General features: G+C 37.3%; 1 long non-coding RNA gene and 1 pseudogene across 2 annotated transcripts; both read left to right on the forward strand.

Moving 5' to 3' along the window:
* Positions 1 to 3162: 3162 nt before the first annotated feature.
* Positions 3163 to 10804, forward strand: LOC148293946 (uncharacterized). 2 transcript variants are annotated; one of them, XR_015836358.1, is made up of 14 exons: positions 3163 to 3275; positions 5317 to 5379; positions 6149 to 6248; positions 6541 to 6614; positions 7062 to 7149; positions 7501 to 7629; positions 7766 to 7865; positions 8161 to 8485; positions 8622 to 8686; positions 8772 to 9142; positions 9222 to 9341; positions 9464 to 9554; positions 9855 to 9928; positions 10607 to 10804. It is a non-coding gene; the product is annotated as an uncharacterized LOC148293946 (long non-coding RNA). The 2 variants fall into 2 exon arrangements; XR_015836357.1 differs by having other exon boundaries at positions 7076 to 7149; positions 8772 to 9554.
* Positions 10805 to 11883: 1079 nt separating this feature from the next.
* On the forward strand, positions 11884 to 13139 carry LOC110750395 (uncharacterized; annotated as a pseudogene).
* Positions 13140 to 13980: the final 841 nt, after the last annotated feature.

A 13980-nucleotide genomic window follows, 5' to 3' on the forward strand; every position in this document is an offset into this window, starting at 1 on the left:
GAACCTAAGTCTGCAAAGCCAAAGAATGCTGGTGTTAAGACATTGTCAGATTCTCAGTTATATTTTGATGGATGTAGTCTGCAACTTCTGAACTTTTGGCACTTTTGCCAAAGCCAAAGAGTCCTGTAAAGCTACCTTCAGCTGAGAATGAAGCTGAGACTGCTGAAGATGTGAATGTGGAAGCTGAAAAGCAACAAGCTGAGAAGCCAAAGTGTGCTGCAAAGCTACCTTCATCTGAGAATGAAGTCGAGATTGCTGAAGATGAGAATGTGGAAGCTGAAAAGCCAAAGAGTGCTTGTGCTAAGCCACCTCACTGCGATATTCTTGAACCACAGTCTGCAAAGGTATCTTCTACACTTCGGGAACTTTTGCCAAAGCCAAAGAATGCTGGTGTTAAGACAGTGTCACCTAAGTCTGCAAAGCTGCCTAAGAATGTATTAACACCAGCATTCTTTGGCTTTGGCAAAAGTTCCCGAAGTGTAGAAGATATCTTTGTAGACTGTGGTTCAAGAATATCGCAATGAGGTGGCTTAGCACAAGCACTCTTTGGCTTCTCAGCTTGTTGCTTTTCAGCTTTCACATTCTCATCTTCAGCAGTTCAGCTTCATTCTCAGATGAAGGTAGCTTTGCAGCACTCTTTGGCTTCTCAGCTTGTTGCTTTTCAGCTTCCACATTCTCATCTTCAGCAATCTCAGCTTCATTCTCAGCTGAAGGTAGCTTTACAGCACTTTTTGGATTTGGCAAAAGTGCCAAAAGTTCAGAAGTTGCAGACTACAGCCATCAAAATACAACTGAGAATCTGACAATGTCTTAACACCAGCATTCTTTGGCTTTGCATACTTAAGTTTAAGAATATCGCCATGAGGTGGCTTCTTATCGTCAAGTGGCTTCTCGCATTTGTTTGCTTTTCTGAATGACTACCCACAACAGTGGCATAAAAGTCACCCCAAATTGATAGCCTACCGCCAAAAGGTGATCGCAAGGATTGATGACAATCCCTATTCTGCTTCCAGAAGAGGGCCGAGGTCACCAACCGAGCTTCCAACAAATATCCTCAACAGTTTCTTCTTCTTAGTATTCTCATAAATCTGATTGAAAATGTACAATTTTATTTCAAAATCTGCAAATAGAGATAAGACTTCCTATACATTTTTAAGTACAAATCCCACTGCAAAAGAAAGAAAACACAAGTCAAAACTACACTTTTAAAAACTGAAATAATAGATCAACGTACTTACCCCTTATAATAGGTATGTCCTTCATCAAATCTTTGGTGTAAGAATCACAGCAGGAGAAACTCAACCCACGGGCAATAAGGAGGAGCTCTCTTGCAGTATCAAACTCCTCCTTGATTACAGGAACTACGGGGAATTGATCAGCAATGACTTGCCGGCTGAAAAAGTCTATTGCCAATTCCATGGAACTTCTATATCGTGGTTCAAAAAACTGAAGCCGGGCATCCCTAGTCAAAGAGTGGCATAGATGATTGAGCACCCTCTCCGTATGGGTATAAAGCGCCTGGAATAAACACATATGCTTTAAAAATAAGACATAATGTGCGGCTGCAAATTGTTTTCCTTGACAACAAATAAATGGAGTTTGCCTACCGAAAAAAAAATGGACAAACCTGATAATGATTGGATGAATATTTTTCAACCCAGTGGTGAATTCTGGCATCTTTTTGTACAATATTCTTCAGCTTCTCAGCTAGGTAGTAACTGAGAGTGATGAAAGAGGTAGTCCCTGCAAATGTGAAAGCAGCACTCACATTCAAGGGGGCTGTTTCCGTAACAAAAGAGCCATACTTCACAGCTTCATAGGTCTTGGAGAGACGGTAGCCCCAGTCATGCATTTTCTAAGCCCAGTGAATAGCTCTCATCCAGAGTCTCCAATTCAGAAATTGAAATTGAGGTATTGAATGCTGTCTCATCACCTTTTGAGGTATTTAATACATTCTTAGGCAGCTTTGCAGACTTAGGTGACACTGTCTTAACACCAGCATTCTTTGGCTTTGGCAAAAGTTCCCGAAGTGTAGAAGATACCTTTGCAGACTGTGGTTCAAGAATATCGCAGTGAGGTGGCTTAGCACAAGCACTCTTTGGCTTTTCAGCTTGTTGCTTTTCAGCTTCCACATTCTCATCTTCAGCAATCTCGGCTTCATTCTCAGATGAAGGTAGCTTTGCAGCACTCTTTGGCTTCTCAGCTTTTGCTTTTCAGCTTTCACATTCTCATCTTCAGCAGTCTCAGCTTCATTCTCAGCTGAAGGTAGCTTTGCAGCACTCTTTGGCTTTGGCCAATGGCGGACCCAGGAATTTTTATAGGGGTAGGCTAAATTTTTTTTATTTTTTACGGGAGATATATTATAAGCCTTTTTTCTGTTGAAACAAAAATGTAAATAAAATTTTATATATCAAACAAGACCACATTACGAGCAAATATAATACAAAGAAGTACAAAATATAAATAAATATCAAATCAAACACATTGTTCAACTACTTGAGATATGAGTTGAGTAAGTTCCTCGGGAATTGAAGTATCAACATCAGATGCAGAAGGTGTATCCTTGTTATCATTACCACTTTTTTTGAAGAATGAATAAATAGTTTTTCCTCTCTTTGTCGGTCTATTATCATCATGTGACATGATATCCTAATAAGAAATATTAGACACCAAAAATCATATATACTAATTAATAATTCAAGTTGCAAAAATAAAACATATATAACAATTCCCAAAAGTTATCACCCAAACCATCATAACAACTTTACAACAACAATTAAAATTGAAAATTGAATAAATAAAAAAGAGAAAAACTTACCAAGATTAAAGAACCCACTGAAGATAGGTTGGTACAATTTTTTCGAGGTGAAGAGCTATTTCTTCTAGGCTCTGAAGGTTCAAATATAGCATTTTGGGTAGCTAGAAGAAAAATTATGATGTTTGCTTCTAATCAAATTTATATAGGTTATGACATGTTTACTATTTCCTTTTTATGCTTCAAGAGTGGGCTTATTTCTACATAGAGAGCTCAGCTTATTTTAAATAGAGGATTAGACTATTATTTACTTTACCTATATTTGGCTTAAACCACTAAGACTACAAAAAAGAAAAAGAAAAAATCAGCACTGGGCTGGAGCCCACTCCAGCCCAAGTGTAGATCCGTCCTTGGCTTTGGCAAAAGTACCAAAAGTGCAAAAGACTTTGGTTCAAGAATGTCGCCAAAGAAGGCTTACTTTCTTCAATCTTTCGTAAAAGGTCACCCATTTCAGTTTCAAGTAAGCACCTTCTCCCTCAATTTCAGTTTCAGTTTGGTTTTAATGTTTTCTGGCTAAGGCTCTTGAACAGTGAAACTATTTTAGTTAAATTAATGTGTATGGTATGCATGATCGCTTTCTTAAAGCTGGTAATAACAATTAATGAGGCTCTTAAAATATCCAAACACTTTTGGAAGAAGATACTACATATCAGGGGATTTTGAGACCAAGAGTTGTTATCCACAATGATTATGGCAAGACTTATTTATAAACCACTGTTTGGTTGTTATGTGTATGTGTTTGACAATTGCCATAGAATGCAGCATACCTATATGGTATATTTATCTATGTATGTGCGTACAATCATTTTTGGTTAGCATTTTTAAGTTTAACAAGTGATACTAGTTTGCAAGTTCAAACCTTGGAGGACAAATAACTTGACACAAAGATTTGATATAGAGCATTCTTGCTCCACCAGTCGTAGACTTGACTGATATTCATGAAACGGTTATTGCTGTTTGCTTTACTCCGAAAACCAGATAGCCTGGTCCAGCTCCCTTATATTGGATGCTTAGAATGTTCATAATATTATTGGGAAAGTTAGGTTCTTGTCAGCCTTGTGGGCTTCAGTTTCGGTTGAATTTAAAGACTACTTTCTCCATTTTTCTAGACTGGAAAGGCTGTGGTGGTTTGAGTTCTTATGTTTTTGGCCTGGTCTTTTTATAGCCTAGTCCTGTTGAAGTCTTCTCTGTTTATATTTTGTTTCCTGTAGCTGGCTGTGAAGTTCTCGTTCACGGCTGTTGTTTCTTCTGTCTAGTTGCTTCCTTCAATAAAAGTTTGTTTCTTTTCACAAAAAGAAAAGAAATATTAGTGAAGCCTTGATTAGTTGAATTGAATTATATTAGAGAACTTCATCAAGATTTCTATAAATCCTGCTGTAACACTACAACAACAAATAGGCCTTATGATCAATGTTGTTTGTAATATTTACTTGGACCTGATCCTGTTCAAGTTGGGAACACCAAAAACTATGATGAATTTCGATTGTTGTAGTTGATATAGTTTTAATCATGAAGTCATTTTACATATTTGTTTCTCCATTTGTTGTTTATTGTTATTTTCGTATCTAGTTGTCAATGTAGATAATTGTTGCTTAAGTAGAGTGAAATGTGATGGTTAATTATATCAATCATCATATATGCTTAGACTGTGTTCTTGCCAAAGTTCAAATAACCTAAACTAGCATGCCTCATTTTGGATCCTGAAACTGACAGACTATGATAATGATAATGATTTTTTCTTTGTGGAACTGAAACTTAAGATTTTTGGGTTACAAACTGAACATAATAGCGTATTAGAAAAAGAAAGAAAAAGTGAACATAATAGCTTACACTAGTGAGAGACTGGGAAAGTGTGGTATAAGCTGTAATTTTGCAAGTGGCAAGTAGAAGATGTTTCGGTTTGCAGATACAAGGGATATATAACCGCGCTGTCTCAACTCAATGGGTAACTGATACTCACTAACTTTGCTGCTTATCCCTCTAAACATTGTATTTTCTTATCTAGAAGAAATATTTGCTTGAGTTTATTCTTGTTGGCATTCATATGCTAGACTTCTGATAAAGCTGTTTAAAACTACATATCTTTGAACCAAGATATAGAAGCTCATCTTTTAATTGTTTTCAAATTGGTGTGTGGAATAGGGGTTTGACCCATGTTCCATAGGTCGAATTTCGTTATAAGTCATAATAAGTTAATAACTCCCTTGAAATACAGATTTCTAGTACCAATCCTCTGAATATCAGTTATTCTAGCTTCAGCAAAATTGTTGCTAAAATATTTAATGAATTTGTTAAAACTAATACGTCTGTTTTCATTAGTTCTTGTTGTGTTTCCAGGTATCTGTTTTTAAGCAGTTTGAAAGTAAATTAGCTGCTCTTAATGATATGTTGATTGGTATCAAAGTAGGTGATGTCTGATAAGGCTCAAGAATTGTGGGTTATTTATATTCCCATCCATTTGGTTTGTAATGCATGCTCATGTAATAGTTGCCTTTCTCCAGCTATGTGAGGGAAGGACTTGTCCTTGGCCAATTCCTGGGAAATCGATTTACTGTAACATTGAGGTAAGCATCTTCCCTCTATCTATTTGTATTTTCTTGCATAATTCATCTCATTTGCTCATTTGCTCTCTCTCTCTCTCTCTCTCTCCCTCATTATTTGTGTTGTTTCTTTTGGAATTGTACTATTATCCTGATTGAGATTATTTATTTGCATAATGGTGCACTTAAAAGGCTAGATGTTATTGAGATTGGGTATCTTGTTCCTTTTTTTGCAATAAGAGGTTCCCTGTTCTTACAATTGCAAAGATACTACAAAGCCATTAAAAGACGACAGTTCTGTTGCAAAAGACCAGCTGGTTCTGTTGTAAAAGACCAGCTGGTTCTGTTGTAAAAGACCAGCTGGTCTTTTTTTACCCAGAAGATGTCTTGTGACAAAAAGATGGTTTATCGAATATGCGATGGATTAAATTTTGCTTGATGGTTTATCGAACTGCATTCTGATTTCAGCGGTTGGCAACTGGTTCGCTGCCAACTTACCTCATTGGAGCTGCTGATGTAGTAACAAATACATTAGGAAACTAATAAATTTAGGTCCTATGCGTCCTGCATCAGCTGCACTACTTAGAGAAGAGTGGAAATCTACTCTGAGCGTGATCCTTGATCCAAGAGAGGGGGATATCCTTTTACTGTTTTCATGTGTTGTGAGTCTTGTGACTTGTGAGGATACCTTTTCTTTCTATACTTGACTACTTCCTAATACAGCAGTTTATTGCATGCTGATGTAGTGCGGGATTAGTATTAATTTTCTTTAACTTTATCTTTTATTACAAAGAAATCCGATTACGGAGGCAAGAGAATATTATATGGAAGCTGATGATATTGAAGGGACCCTGAGGCAGTTACCCCGACATCTGGTTGCTGAAAGAGCTAGAGTAAGTCCCCAACTATGAGTCTATGATTGCTCCTGCTTTGCTTTTTCTCTGCAGAGTCTTGCTAGTGTTTTAATGATTCTAAACTCTCCTGAAAGATTAATTTTTATTTAAATCCTTCTCTAATTGTAAGTAATCCTTCCCTGCATTGCTGAATCTAAGCAGTTTTTTCTTTCATTTTCTCATGCATCTGGGATGATGATCTTATTATCTTTTATGAGGATTTCTACGTTGGATTACTTCTTCTTGTGGTTTGTAACTGATCATGAATTTTTTGTTCCTTGTTCTCGTACAGCTGCAGTATCTAAAGAAATGTCCTGGGAACTACTTGCAGGCTATGAAAGCTATTCCTAGAATTTTGAGGATGATGTAAGTGATTTTCCAGCAGATTTAGTTTAACACTTATGCATGAGTTCTTGTAATGCATCTCTTTTCCATCTTGGTTCTCACTTTTTCAAATGCATTATATACCTTAAAAACCATATGATTTGGAGAAGGGGGAAGTCTGGTGCAAGTCAATGTGTGTTGTTCCCAGTGAACAAAATGGAGTGTTTGCAGAATGAATTCTAAGTGATCCGTAATCTAACTAGGAATAATTAAGTTCAAAAAAATATTCAAGGACATTGTATTCAACTGCATTATTACTACTTTTCGGTTTAAATCCTTCTCATTTTTGTATTCTTCTACACTATTACTATCCTATATATTTTCAGGTATGTACATAGGTACCAAAATTATTTGTGGAACCATGCAGCCAGTATATTCTTGCATAATACATCTTATTTGCTCATTTTATGCATCCACATATCTTCTCAGAGGAGTTGTTGCAGATTCTGAAGATACTATTAAAGCATCTGCATTTGCCTTCAGATAGAAAGGGTTTATTAACTACTTTGGTTAACAAGTAATCTCTCTCTCTCTCTCTCTCTCTCTCTCTCTCTCCCTGATTATTTGTGTTGTTTCTTTTGGAATTGTACTATTATCCTGATTGAGACTATTTATTTGCATTATGGTGCACTTAAAAGGCTAGATGTTATTGAGATTGGGTATCTTGTTCCTTTTTTTGCAATAAGAGGTTTCTTGTTCTTACAATTGCAAAGATACTACAAAGCCATTAAAAGACAACAGTTATGTTGTAAAAGGCCAGCTGGTCTTTTTTTACCCAGAAGATGTCTTGTGACAAAAAGATGGTTTATTGAATATGCGATGGATTAAATTTTGCTCGACGATTTATCAAACTGCATTCTGATTTCAGCGGTTGGCAACTGGTTCGCTGCCAACTTACCTCATTGGAGCGGCACTACTCAGAGAAGAGTGGAAATCTACTCTGAGCGTGATCCTTGATCCAAGAGAAGGGAATATCCTTTTACTGTTTTCATGTGTTGTGAGTCTTGTGACTTGTGAGGATACTTTTTCTTTTCTTTCTATACGTGACTACTTCTAAATACAGCAGTTTTTTGCATGCTCATGTAGTGCAGGATTAGTATTAATTTTCTTTAACTTTATCTTTTATTACAAAGAAATCCGATTACGGAGGCAAGAGAATATTATATGGAAGCGGATGATATTGAAGGGACCCTGAGGCAGTTACCCCGACATCTGGTTGCTGAAAGAGCTAGAGTAAGTCCCCAACTATGAGTCTATGATTGCTCCTGCTTTGCTTTTTCTCTGTAGAGTCTTGCAAGTGTTTTAATGCTTCTCTAAACTCTCCTGAAAGATTAATTTCTATTTAAATCCTTTTCTTATTGTAATTAATCCTTCCCTGCATTTGCTGAATCTAAGCTGTCTTTTCTGTTATTTTCTCATGCATCTGGGATGATGATCGTATTATCTTTTATGATGATTCCCACATTGGATTACTTCTAATTGGGGTTTGTAACTGATCATGAATTTTGTTTCCTTTGTCCTCGTACAGCTGCAGTGTCTGAAGAAATGTCCTGGGAACTACTTACAGACTTTGAAAGCTATTCCTAGAACTTTGAGGTTGATGTAAGTGATTTTCCAGCAGATTCAGTTGTTTTTTACTAACTTCATTAACTGGTTTGGCCTAGAGAAGACAATAAATCTCCGTGTGTTAAGTTTAACACTCCTGCATGAGTTCTTGTAATGCATCTCTTTCCATCTTGGTTCTTGCCTTCTCAAATGCATGTACCTTACTGACCATACCATTTGGGGAAAGGGGAAGCGTTGTGCAAGTGATTCTGTGTTGTACCCAATGAACAAAATGGAGTATCTGCAGAGTAAGTTTCAAGTAACTATGAATAAGTTTCCAAAAATATGCAAAGAAATATTGTATTCTACTGCATCGTTACTACTTGTTTGTTTATATCCTTCCAATTTTTGTATTCTTCTATGCTATGACTACCCTATTTTCAGGTATGTACATAGTTACCAAAGCTATTTGTGGAACCACCCAGCGAGTATAAGAGTGCAAAAATATGGTATGCTGTCATTTGTTTATATCCACACGTATGCTTATATCCTTCCAATTTTTGTGTTCTTCTATAAAACATCTCATTTTCTCAGTGTATGCATCCACACTCCTTTTCAGAGGAGTTGTTGCAGATTCTGAAAATACCATTAAAGCATCTGCAAATGCCTTGGGCAAGTCCGGAACTACTTTGGTTTACAAGCACTCTATTTCTCCCTCTCTCTGATTATTTGTGTTGTTTCTTTTGGAATTTTATTGTCCTGATTGAGACTACTTATTTGCACAATGGTGCACTGAAAAGGCTAAATGTTATTGACATTAGGTGTGTTGTTCCTTATTTTGCAATAAGAGGTTTCTTGTTCTTACAATTTGCAAAGATATGACAAAGCCACTAAAAAATGACCGTTCTATTGCAAAACAGCAGCTGGTTTTTAATATTTGCCCGAAGATGTCTTGTGACATAAAGGTGGTTTATTGTATTTGCAATGGATTAAATTTTGCTTGATGGTTAGTATAATAACTTATCAACTGTATGATGATTTCAGAGATTTAGAACTGGTTCTCTGCCAATTGGAGCTGCACTACTCAGAGGAGTGGAAGTCTACTGTAAGCATGATCCTTGATTCAAGAGAAGGGGATTTTAATGTTTTCATGTGTTTTGACATGTGAGGATACTTTTTCTTTTCTTTCTGTATACTTGATTACTTCTAAATAAAGTAGTTTATTGCATGCTGATGTAGTGCAGCATTAGTATTTATTTTGTTGAACTTAATCTATTGTTACAAAGAAATCCGATTACGGAGGCAAAAGAATAAACTAATGATATTGAAGGGACCCAGAGGCAGTTACCCCGACATCTGGTTGCTGAAAGAGCTATAGTAAGTCTCCAACTATGATTACTCCTGGATAACTTCTTCTTTGTGGGGTCTTGCTAGTGTTTTAATGCTTCTCTAAACTATCCTGAAAGATTAAGTTCTATACATTTAAATCCTTTTGTTATTGTAATTAATCCTTTCCCTGCCTTTGCTGAATTGATGCAGTCTTTTCTGTCATTTCCTCATGCATCTGGGATGATGATCGTATTATCTTTTTATGAATTATGATAATTCCCGCTTTGGGTTACTTCTTCTTGTGGTTCGTAACCGATCATGAATTTTTTGTTCCTTGTTTTCGTACAGCTGCAGTGTCTGAAGAAATGTCCTGGGAACTACTTGCAGGCTTTGAAAGCTATTCCTAGAACTTTGAGGATTATGTAAGTGGTTTTTTACTAACTTCATAACTGGTTTGGCCTGGAGGAGAGAATAAATGAAGGCTATATTAAGTTTAACACTTATGCATGAGTTTTTGTAATGCATCTCTTTTGCATCTTGGTTCTCACTTTCTCAAAATGCATTATGTACCTTAATAACCATATGATTTGGGGAAGGGGGAAACGTGAACGAAATGGAGTGTTCACTGTGGCTCAAATGAACTGCATTGCCGGTTGTGGTGAACTGTGGCACAAAGGAGGGCACACACTAGACATGAAGTTCACATGGGTGAGAGCCGAAACCCTCTGTACGTAGTAGTGCGAGAACAAACCAGGATCAAACTGCTGTTCACTCATTCATTAAGATCTCATATTTGGAACAAATTGTTTGATTTTAAGATTAGATGCCATGGTTCTAAGTTTAATGAATGCTATGAACACATATTTTTCACATATTTGTTCATATTTGGAAATCAAATCACACCCTGCAATTCCAATTCCATTTGATTGTGATAGATTCAAAACCTAAACCTCATCGCCAGTCACATTAACTGTGTCTTCGTTTGCTTGGATTTTTTTCTTGGGGCTTTACGTTTTGTTTGGTTGGTGAATATATTATGTTCTAATAACATATTCATTCTCACAAGAACGATGAATAATACATTTTCTACTCGTGGCCAGGTGACATGGGATGCACCCGAAGTTCCGTGAGACTGGAAGAACTCTGTAAAGATAATTAAAGACCATTTACTGCCGAAACAAAAAACTAGAGGAGAAAGTTTTGAAGTTTAAACATGCAATTTAAATCGATTTCTTGTATCAATAACTTAAACCCTTTTGCACCATTATATATATTTGGAGAGCTCTCATTCTCATACATATGAACTTGATGGCTTTATCTGAATTCTGAATGTAGAGAAATCACAACTAGAAGCATCATCTCATTGAAGGTTATTCATATGGATTATTCAAAAGATCTCATGTTGCTTATTTGTTATAGAGCATGCAAGTTAGTGATCGGTTTTCTCTTAAATTGATTTGCTTTTTAATTTTTATATCTTAACTTGTAATTGACTAGCTTGCTCATCGTAGCGCATCTACAAGGGAATGTCAAATGCAAAGTGATAAATTTGAATTTGATGGTTTATGTGACAATTTGACACTTTGAAAAAAATTAACTCCATATGAAATGTCAAATATCATATTATATAATGTCCACGTGATAATTTGACATATCGGTTGGAGATGCTCTTAACAGCCGGACAATCTGGTTGACTTTAGGTTGATTAGATTTTAGAGCTAATTAAATTTTGTACCCTTCGGGCCTCAACTATAAATGTAAAGCGTTTGCATTTTACGACATTATTTTGAAACTAACATTTTCATTTCACCGTTGATTGATAATGATATACTGAAATACGACACTTTAGCCCTTCTGTTAGTTTGACCATTTAGGTTGACTATTTTTGCTGACGTGTCAAGCGCATATGACCCACTAGAGTTCCGCCTATTTCTTATACACAGAGGAAGACAAGAAAGGGCGGGAAACAGAGTTCTTATTTCCCAATCTCATATGGCTCTCTCTTGAAAGCATTCATCTTTCTTATCTAATCTCAGCCTGCAACTGGCAAGCCTAAACCTCATCGTTCACAACCCGACCCGGACCCGCTTTTTTTCCCCACCCTCTGTTTGGAGTCTGGTCCCTAAACCCTCCTTGGACGGCCCCGTTTTATCGTCACCAATTCGGCTCGGCTCGGCATTCAACCATAACCATTATCGAATCCCTTACGCTTCTCATTGGTAATTTCTTAATTTCGGTTTTCAATTCTAGTTTGATTAGGTTACTTTTTATTTTATTATTATTAGTTTAATTCTAGTTTGATTAGGTTTCTTAATCCCAATTGGTTTGGTAGTTTGATATTCGATTCCACCTCCTTTTCCGTCTAGAAAATCAAAGATGTACACCGGGTCCCTCGCCTCTCTCTAAACCTCCCGTCTCAGAACACGATTCTCTCTTGTCCCAAGAACCCAGTTGCCAGAAGCAGGAGCAGCAGTTGTTGATTCTCAGAAGTGTATTTAGAAATTGGGAGTTGATTCTCAGGTGGGCGTAGGCCAATGGTTTATGATGTTGAGAGGCAGAATAGGGATTGGAGGAGGCTTCAGTACGAGCATGAGGTTGGGATCAATCCTCTAAATTACGATTCCTGGATTGGTTGCATACGGCTAGAAGAAGATAGTGCTCCAGCTCCAGCCAATAAGCACAGAATTAGAGAGCTCTATGCCAGAGCTTTAGCTAATGTTCCTCCGCTTTGCAAGCTGCTTTGGAAGCGCTATGTTGATTTGTGGATCGACTATGCACGGTATGAGGAATTTGTTGCCGCTGGAGGAGATGCCGTGGAACGAACCAGACAAGCGTATAGGCAGTGCCTTGAATTGATTCCTCATACCAAGTTTTCGTTTGCGAAAGCATGGCTTCATGCCGCCCAGTTTGAGATTCGACAGCTGAATCTCGAGGGGGCGCGCAAGATCCTCGGCGCGTCAATAGGCTGTGCACCTAAAGCTGCAACATTTGACAAGTACATAGAGATGGAGCTGAGACTTGGAAATGTAGATCGATGTCGGAAACTGTATGAGAATTATCTGGATTGGTCACCACGTAATAGCAATAATTGGGTCAAGTACGCAGAGCTAGAGAAGACTCTGGGTGAGGAAGAACGAGCAAGGGGGATTTTCGAACTTGCCATTGGGCAGCCGCAACTTGACAAGCCTGGATTGTTGTGGAAGGCTTACATTGACTTTGAGAGATGGGAGGGTGAGGTTGAGAGAGCTAGACAGATTTACGAGAGACTCTTAGACCGGACACAGCACCTAAAGGTGTGGCTCAGCTATGCAAAATTTGAGGCACAAGGTAATCAATCCAAGGATTCTCTTGTTGCACAAGGAAGAGAGGAACAATGTGTATGCATTCAGCGTTGTAGAGGGGTTTTCGAGAGAGCTGTCAAGTACTTGGATAAGAATAAATTGAAGGTAGAAAGGTTGATGTTGATAAAAGAATGGTTGATAATGGAGACTAGCTTTGGGGATATGGGTGATGTTAGCCTAGTTAAAGCTAAGTTTCCAATGAATTCAATGCGAAGAGGAAGAGGCCTTGCATCCACTCTCCCATCCCCTCTTCCTCTCCGTTGTTCTCATCAATACTTGTCCAGAAAGTAATCATCCTTTAAATTCAATGCTTGTTTACATTCAATCCTTTATATTGTTATCATATTGTCACAATGTTCAGATATTCTTGACAATAATATTTATTGTTTATGTCGATGCCCAAGCCCACACAAAAAGATTAGTTTAGTAGTAAACTTGGCCTAATCATGTAGGTTGTAGGGGCCCAAAACAAAAATAATAAGCAATTTTTATATAAACTGTCCCCCCAACACTGAAATGTAGCATAAGGAAATATTGTCTCCCACCCACCATCGAATGAGAAAAGATAGAGTGGACTCCACGGAGAAAAACAAATTAATAAAAAATTCTTTTTTTAAATCAAATATAAAAATTAGCCCAAAAAATAAAAAACAATCCGCACTCTCCCTCCCCAACCCATTGCTCCTTAGATTTGAAACCAGGCTCCCCTACGCCAACCCACCCAATCTCTCCGTCTCTCCCTTTCCCAACATCTCACCCCAGATTTGTAACCAGCCCTCCTTCGCCAGCCAATCCACCCACTCTTCCTACCTCTCAATCCCAAGCTTTACGCAAATTGTATATCTCCGTCCAGAATTTATTGCTGGAAATGGTCCGGCCGGCCAGCCAGAAGTGGTCGCGGAACAGCTGGCAACATTTATTGACTTTAAATGAATTTCCTAAAATATGGAAACAATGGTATTGTGTGTAAATGTGGGGGTTCTTTTTTATTTGTATAATTGTAGTAAGAGTTAATTACAGTTTAAGATCCTGTGATTATGTTTTCGTCACATCTTTCCATTAGTTGTTTATGTGGAATTATGAGTTCCATAATTTCTCTTTTTTAAAATTTTAAATTAATTAAAATATGAATA

This window comes from Prunus avium, chromosome 6 (genome assembly GCF_965620075.1).
Source record: "Prunus avium chromosome 6, drPruAviu1.hap1.1, whole genome shotgun sequence".
NCBI lineage: Eukaryota > Viridiplantae > Streptophyta > Magnoliopsida > Rosales > Rosaceae > Prunus > Prunus avium.